We start from the raw sequence: 9,232 nt of genomic DNA on the forward strand, positions 1-9,232 counted from the left end.
TTAATTTTCAGAACAGAAAATGTGCAAGTCTATGCAGATCTCGAAATGGCACGTGGCTATGACACACCATTCAAATTGTTCTGGGAATACAGGATGGAGGGGGCACTGGCAGAATACTCAGTTCCTTTACAGGCATTGTAGCTGCAGCCCACGCCAACAAGTAAGCAATTTGGCACATTCCATGTCTGGGAAGAAGCATCTCAGATTGTGCTGTCTGAATACACGTTCCTTGTCTCCACAGTGAAAGATCTGAAGATATCACAAAAGGATAAGAAATGCCACAACTCGTGACTCAAAAAAGAAAACCCCACTAATTTTCTAAACAAGTCAGAAGGACTCTCAAGAAAAGAGTAATTTTTATGAGACTTTTGAGTGTGAATGACAGACTGGATCCTACAGGGCTGCATTCTCAAAGGTGCTGAGCATCTACACTTTCTGCAGGTGCAGAGGCCCTCTTATATAAGGAATAGGTTGGATGTAATAATCAGATTTAGCAATATCCTTGATAGCAGTAGGAAGTTGTACTGACAGGTACATTTTACATTAAAGACAACAGCAAAATCTGGGCAGCTGAGCTCAAACTTTTCTGCTCTACAGCCTTTTGCGCTACGTGGTCTTTTAGACTTCAGGTAACATTTTTTGCTCTGTAACCTCTGCTATGCTATTCAGTGTTTCCATAAAAGAACCAGCAGAGAGATAATTATAGTTGCCAGTCTTAGTTCAGCATCTCAATAACCAAGAGGCAAAATGGATGTACTTAGAGTTTAACAAAAAATTATTAACTAAGGACTTAATTACAGGACAAAGGCAACTGGCACGGCAACACAATTCCTGTTGATTTCCACCTAAGTACTGTAATTATATTTTCTAACGTAACAGCCAATTAGTAGGTCATTCAGGAATTACTTTAGTGAAAATCACTGCAAAGTGAGTATATGATCCTCAGAAACATATTGGTAATTTGAATTTCCTTCTTTGATAGTTTATATCCCTGTGGTATATAATTGCATGCTCTTTCTGCTTTTGTTCTTGCTACTAAATCAAGATTTGGATCCTTATGCAAAAAATAACAAATAGATCTCAAAAAAGTATTTTCCTCTCAGAAACACTTCCCAAGCTCTTTTTTATTGCTTGCCTTTAATCAGGGTTGTTGCTGTTGGTTGTTTATTGGCATATGCACATACTGCAATAAACCCTCTTTAGTACAAGCCTGTCCCACTCTGGGTTTTGTTGTTTTTTCCTGTTTGTTTAAACAAAGGAGGTGTGTGGGATGCAATACTGTTTCTCTGGATGGATAAATATGACGCAAAAAGGTAAAATGGGCATTAAACTACTACCAGATAGTGATTTCTATTTTCATGTAACAGACTTGATTGTGTTTTCCTTTACTGTTTTCCACTCAGTTTTGGATTATGTCCTGCTTGTCACCTGTTACATCCACAAACTACAGTTGGGGGGAAAAAAAAAGAAGATCACCACATTTCCTCAAAAAAGGTTTTAGCCTGTTCTCTGTAACATAAATGAGCACAAAATTTAGTGTATTTGAATGTAGAGTTTACAACTAACGTTAGGATAGGTTTATTTGCAATGCAATTATACATGATTCTGCAACTCCTTCAGGTGGGAAATCTGGATATCAGTGCTTAAGTTCTAAAGGAAGTGTAACAGTCAGGCAGAACAGCATTTCCCCAACCAAATCAGCTACTAAGAAAAAATAATGAAAAATTGACAGTTCTACAGTGATTCACCACACTCCATTGCTCTTGCAGCTGAGATGAGATGCAGTCTGACTGTGGGTTAATCCTAGGATTTTTTCTTTTTTTAATATTCCATTTTTGATACTATTTGCAGGTTGCTGAGCATTTTTGCACAGCTAACTGCTGAAAAAGATTTAGCATGCAAAGTTGCCCAGTTTGCCTATTTAGACACTGATTTTAAAATTCATGCCCATATGCATTATGATTTATGTGCTACAGATTTAGAACAGTGGTTATTACAGGTCTGACAAGTAGAGATGAGGATTATTTAATATATAAATATTTATTTATATTTATAAACCAGCCACAATGGCTGGTTTGGTTATCCATTAAAAAAGAACATTCATAGTCTAGAACACTCTAACCTGATTTTTACTGCTTATTACTCAAGCCTTTGATCAACTATTTTTCTAGTTTTTATGGAAGATCTGCTGGACCTGGAATCTCCTGAGCCTGAGATTATAATCTAAGTCATTAAGAAAAATACAGACCAGCAGGCAGAGCACCAAACTAACTCAGTTACTCTGCTGCCAAGCTGCCAGCCCTGCCAGACTTAGCTTAGCTACTACTGTGGACTACTGCACTGTGCAGTGATGTTGTGAGACTATTTACAAAAGCTTAATTCAGAACTGCTAGTAATTCTGAGCATTTCAGGTAATAAAATAACTGAATTCCTCCAAACTCTGAGGAGGATTTTGCACCATTTCCATTACGCCACTGTCTTAGACACAATCTTCTGCAAACATCTGTCTTCAGGTGAATAAATTTCAGTTCAATTTGAGTTTAGCTTGGTATAAGTAGGTTTCTAGAAAACACATTGTTTTACTTGTGTACACACACCAGTAATTGTAAGCAATTTTGTAATGGACAAGTTAACATTTCATTGTAGGACTAGCTGATAAAGACAATTACAGGTGATTCAGAAGTCTTTCCAGTGCAGGCTATGATGCACTCTTCTTTGTTTGCATTTCAGAGTTTTTCAGAAAGGACCTGGATTAAGCACACTTTCCCCATGTAACTTTAAAGTAAAAAATAACTTTTTTTACAGATCACAATATTTGTGATATATTCTGCATTGTGAATTCTGAGCTCAACAACCAAAGCCAATTTTTGTTGTTTTGCTGTATAATCACAAGTAACTATTTTGGTTTTGACAGCAGCTTCTTCATCAGATGATTACAATTATCACACTCTGTTGTATAGCATGAAGATATAATATTCCATCACTTACATGAGAGGGTCTAAACCTATAATGTGTGTTTCTACAAAACTGACTTTCAACCTGTACAAGGTGAAGCCTTAATAACACAGGAGGTTAAATCAATACATTTCAACACAGAGGGAATTATTTTAAAGGAACATTTGCATCTTTAAGTTGGATCCATTAATGCTTATGGTATTTTTTTCTCCACAGACCATCTCAAAACATTTGCTTCTTGTATTTGCCAAAGCAGCACAAATGGAAAAAAACACAGTATTTTATGAAAAGCTGATAAGCCACAAAATACTTCATAACTTGGTCTGATATACAGGTAAAATTATTTAGCAATACAAAAACACTTACTGAAAAACCCTTTTGTATAAACCACGAGTCCTGTGCACAGAAAATAGTTTTGGAAACCTGTTACACCACAAACCTACAAGAAGTAGTTTTTGGATGATTCAAAAGCAGGTACAAAGAGGCTCCTCTGAAGCCTCTTCAGAGCTTGAGCAGCACTTGAAAAAGCAGATTAGAGGATTCAGAACGACTAGAAGTAGTTAGCAGTATTTTCATCTGATTGCCACATACCTTTTTTCCAAGCAAAACTCTAATATTGTATTTAGTGCTTTCATTCTACTGAGGAAATGCCTACAGCACCTTCAGCACTAAAAATGGTCTGTTCTGCACTCTTGCAGTTGCTGGTATTACATACACTAGAGGTTTGGCTATACTTTCCTTTTAGCAGAAGTTTAACATATTTGTTTTGAACTTTTCATGCAAAGCACTTGTTAAAAAAAAAAAAAATGCCTGAAACATCCCACAATATATCCAACTGACCATTAGAAAGAATTCTACGTGAAACAACAAATGTCCAGTGGACTCATGTTCCTGCTGTAATAGCCAAATAATAGAAATATGCTTGGGAAAATTAAGTGGATACTGAAGCATTTTTCTAAAAGTGGTACCAATATACAGCAGGTGTATTCGAGCTGCTGAAATCCCCACAAGAACATGAAAGTATAGTGACCTTAGAGGAGCCATTGCCTCCTTCTGCATCTGGAATGATCCCAGGCACTAGGAGGGTAGTGACAGCACCTGACCAACTACTTCAAATAAATTAAAATGAAAAAATGGGAGAAGTAGTTTAAAAGTGTAAAAGTTTGATATCCTCTTTATTGTAGACATTGAGTAAAAGAACACTGCATGAGACTTTCAGAGACACAGCTGTGGCAGCAGAGCTAACTCAAAAAAAAAAAAAAAGAGAGAAAAACAAAGTACTTAACTGACAAAGAATCCTGTGACAATCTGAAGACTCATCCTAAACCACTCTGAATAGCTCACACATTTTTCCAGGACAAGAGAACAGGTTGTCTCTCAAAGCACAGTTCTCCACATCCTATCCCGACGAGTTGCTCTCAAATTAGTCTTATGTCCATGAAAAACGACAGAAAATCTGAGGTGTCCCCACTAGTTCCTGCACATCAAGGACAAAAACCTTTACACACCTCCTTTTCTCACCAGCTGAAATGCCAGTTCAGAAGGAAAATTGTAGACAAGTTGACCAGCTAACAAGCTGAAAGTGTAGATGCTCAGGCACTTAATAAATCCAGAGTTAGTTTTAGATGGCACATCCGTGACCTGTTCCTATAATGCTGCATTAGAGCTGCTTCTGCCTGGGACAAGAACACACTGTCCTCATCTTCAAAATTGGTAGTACTTCTTGAACTAACAAGTGTAGTCTACCATAGTCTGAAGATTTGAACTCATGTAGGCAGACTAACAGGAGAAAAATATCTATATTGTTAACTCTTTCCATTTTGACTTTGATTAGGAGTTGAGGGTTTTTTTAATGCTATTCTGTCAATCTGATATGGACAAAATGAAAAGAGTGATTTTGGGGGAAATGGGACAGATGCACTTGACCCCTTAAGAGAAAGAGGCAGTTTGGTTACCGGCACTGAAGGAGGTAAAGACCTGAACTAAAGCTGGACCCAGATCTCCTCCAGCAAACCCACAAAGGAGGGGAGTGACCCAGGGAGCACCAATGCACATTTACACAGGAATGGCAGGTGGCTTTTCCAAGACTCATTATCAAGAAACAAAGTGAGCTGTGGGTATAAGGAGTCCCATGCACACCTTTCCACTGTGAGCAATTTGACTATGAGCCAAACACTTTATTCCATAAATATAGGCCTGGCTGAATGGCAGGGATCTCCCCTTGAGCTGGGACACTTCTCAAGGCTGCTCCTCAAGACAGAGAGACCTTCTGCTAAGGACAGATCTTTGGATGAGCCCAATTCAAGCTTTCTCTAATTCAGACTACACTCCAAGTGATTCTCCCCTTGAGCAGGGACAGGTCTCAAGGTTAGAGCTTCCTTACCTAAGACTAGGAGATCCTTCCTTACAGGTTTGGTGTGACAATTACCCTCAAAAGCCAAATTGAAGTAGCCCACTGACTCCTGTGCACCTACACACAAATGTACGATTCAGGGAAAGAATGGTTGTAATGAAGCACAGAGAACACCAGCATCATGTGAGACCTGATTTTAAAAAAATAAAAACACATGCACATGAATTAAGAGGCTGCATTCAGTCATACCTCTTACAGTTTTGCCTGCATTTGTTCCAGAAAAAAGAAGTTACAGCAGAGATCTTTTTGATTTTTCAAGCCCACACAGAATATCTTTTATAAAGCGCCTTCCATCAACAACAAATGCAACCAAAGAAACCCAACAAAAACATAAACACCAAACCCCAAGTCCCCAAAAGTGACACTGTCTGAAGAATTGTACCTATCTCCAGGCAGTATAGGCAGAAAGAATTTCAAGAGGCACTTATTGACTGGTTTGTACCTGGCAGTATGAGGAGCTTCTCCTGAAGTTTTCCTTTCTTTTAACACCCAGAATAACAGCTGAAGTTATAACATCACTTTACTGAAACCTTCATGAGTGTGACATTCCAGATGTTGAGCATCCACACATTCCAACACCCTCTAAAGTTTGGGGGTTTGGATGATACGCTAGAAAGGGAATTATGAAGATTTGTGAAACAGTTGCCAAATCAGGCTGGTGTTAGAACTGCAAGCAATGTAGATCCCCTGAAGGTGGGCATAAAAGATAAAATGTGGGCAGTATAAATGGATTCAACCAACTCCATAAGATATAAGAGTACCTAAGGGATCTTTTTAAAATGACGTTATCTAGAGAAGCCAAACTCTAGTTTGCATTGAGAAAATTTTGCCAGGGAGTCAAAAAAAAAGATCATTTCTGCATTGAGTGTAATGTTAGAAAAGCCAAACAGGCCAGGTCCTTACAAGACACTGCAAAAGAAAAATGCGAGCACAAAATGTGAAATGAGTGATTTCCAATGCTGTGTGCTACTAAATCCCTCAGAATACACCTGCCTATGTACACACTGTTCTTTGAACGGGTGAATTTATGGCAATGAATAGATATATTCTTGTAAATGGATGAAAGAGTAACTCACAGAAACACTGATGGAGGAGATATGAACAGGTTTCAGAGGGCACTGGATGCTGGCCAAGTGAAGGAGCTGCTCAGAAGCAGCACTCAGGCATCCACCAAGGCACTGCTGCAAGTCATGAAGACAATGGCTAAAAGCAGATTGCCTACAAACATTCTGTTGTGCTTTACTAGTTCTTACTAGTTTAACAGTGGGCTGAAACAGACTCAAAACAAGCAAAAATTGCAAGCAGTTCACTGATACCATTTCAAGGGATTTATAAGCTTTTACATATATAGTGTATGTTTCGTTGGACAATTTTGCTCACCAGTTCAAGACCCTGACAGTTTGAACATTAGCTGTTCCCATGGCTGATACACACTTCCAAATTATAAAGTAGCACAGGAACTATTTGAAGACAGATACTTGCAGTAGTCTCAGCTCTCTTAGTACTTGACAACTGACTCGTTAAGAGGAACAGAAAACAGCACATATGGGAGGTTAAAAGAAACAGTAGGAGTAAAATGGCTGGTTAAATTACTACAGCGTCTTTCTTCAAGTTCCTTGAAAAGACAGGTGGTCATTATTGCAAACACGGGGATGGCTGAGAGTGTCACTTCAAATTCCTGTAGCTTTATGTAGGGAAGGGAAGGCACAGAGAGGACAGCATACACATTTGTCCACTGTTTAAACTCCCCACTTGGCATCTGGTTTTGGCCAATATCCAAGATGAATCACCAAGCTAAAAGGATCTTTAGCATGACCTTGTGCTGCAGTCTGTGCTCATACAGATGTCTTTGTTTCCTTTAATCCTAAAACAACATGGAGTATATTAGGGACAGATTTACCAGTGGCTATCCACCCTTGGAGAAAGGCAGGTATTTCTCTCATACTCTCAAGACTGCAGTGAAACCACCAGGACATAAAAAGAATTAAGATCTGAGCCTGATCCCATCCTACTAGTTTCACAATACTGATTCTTACACTAGTGATTTAATTTCTACTGGTTTAATTGAAGTTATTTTCTTTCTACCTAGTTAATAGGTGAGATCCAAGTCCTTATTACTAAAACAGAACTCTAATCAATTTTATCATATAAGCCACAGGGTTCCTACAGAGTACCCTTCAGCTCAACTATGAAGAGCAAAAAGTCCTGCTTTATTTTTTTTAATGGTATAAAAACCAACTTTGTTAATTCAGTGAATGCCTACTCAGGCTCTGAAGAATTTGTAGCATTCACCCATAGACCTTTGTAGTGAACAACAAGTCCAATCATTCTGATTGCATTATGCAAAGTTCCAGGAATTCTTTGACATGAAAGAACTTAGATACATTTTCTCTGTTATACGGAAATAGTATTTGATTTAAAGATATATTCCACAGAAATTAGTCTTGGCAAATGTAGTTTAACTATAAACAAGCATTTTCACATTATTAAACCCATTTTGTGACTATTTCATGACCAACTCAATTGGTTTCTTACCTCTGAATCACAAATTCTTTACATCAGTAAGTAGATAAACAACACTGCCAGAAGAAGGAGCTCCAACAAAAACTGTACCAGATTTTTCATTTTAGAAATGTAGTTTTGATTAAATAAATTATGATGGAGCAAGGAATAGAAATGAGTTTGTGTGAGAAACTGGCTATTCTTGGTCTCCCTAAACCTCAAGCAACACTTGCTGACAAAGAAAGAAATTAGTTTCACATTCCTTATATCAACTTATTTTACAAAACTTATCATTGTGAGGCTTTTAAAACTAACACGAGTACCTAAGTAATTTAGTGTTATCAAGTGTAATAATATATACAGTAATAAGAAATACCTAAGGATGATAAAGAATATCTAAGGATATAGGTGCTTCCAAATAAAGCTATTATTTGTTTTAATTGCAATTTAGCAATTAGGAAAGTAATGCCTCAGAGAGCTCTTTTACCAATAGCCACGTTACTTTCTAATGCTACAGCCTGACTCAACACCTATAAAACACACCATCTCCAAAGTCACTGAGGGATGGTTGCACACACAAGAATTTGAAGCATCTTAACTTCCTTTATATCCTTCCTAGAGAGAACATAAACACAATGATGTGTTTGGCTTTTGGTAAAAATATGTGGGGAACACGAAGGAAAAACACGACAAGAAAACCATCACAGGAAGTTCAACACAAGCTGTTATTCCTCTCACCAGCTCAAACCACAGCAACACTAAATGCCATAGAACAGTTTCAAACCATGGGAAAGAGCTGGAAACTTTCTGTGGTGGTTTTCTTATCCTGCTATACAAAGCTTTCTTAGTTTGGTATCCGTGAAACAATTACCCATCTGCTTCAGAACTGACCCTTCATAGTTTGTCCAGATTAACAACTGAAAAGAAACATCCTGAGAAATGGACCTAAACCAGCTCCTGCAACAACAACTGAGCTCCTGCTCAACACTGAGCTCCTGCAGAATGTAAATATCCCCAGTCCACAAGCAGAAAAAACCATACAGTTGTGACTTGTAGAAACAAAAAAAATATTAGTGTGTGACTTCACCGTAAACAGTTAGGTAGGCTTCAAAATTAAAACCAACTATCCTCTCTTTTTGAAATAAAGTAATTTTTAGCACTTTCGGAACATCAGATACTACGCAACAGGTTTCAACTATTACTGTGCCTAGTTCTAAATACAGGACACAATAGAACTGAAGTTCTGCCCATTTTTGCTTGTACTGTGAACAAATCCCTGCATGATAAATAGATATGGAAGAGTGTGTGCACATGGAAAAAGAACAAGAGTTCAATTGTCAAATTGAAATTACATTGGCTTGT

This window comes from Chiroxiphia lanceolata, chromosome 12, assembly GCF_009829145.1.
Source record: "Chiroxiphia lanceolata isolate bChiLan1 chromosome 12, bChiLan1.pri, whole genome shotgun sequence".
Classification (NCBI taxonomy): domain Eukaryota; kingdom Metazoa; phylum Chordata; class Aves; order Passeriformes; family Pipridae; genus Chiroxiphia; species Chiroxiphia lanceolata.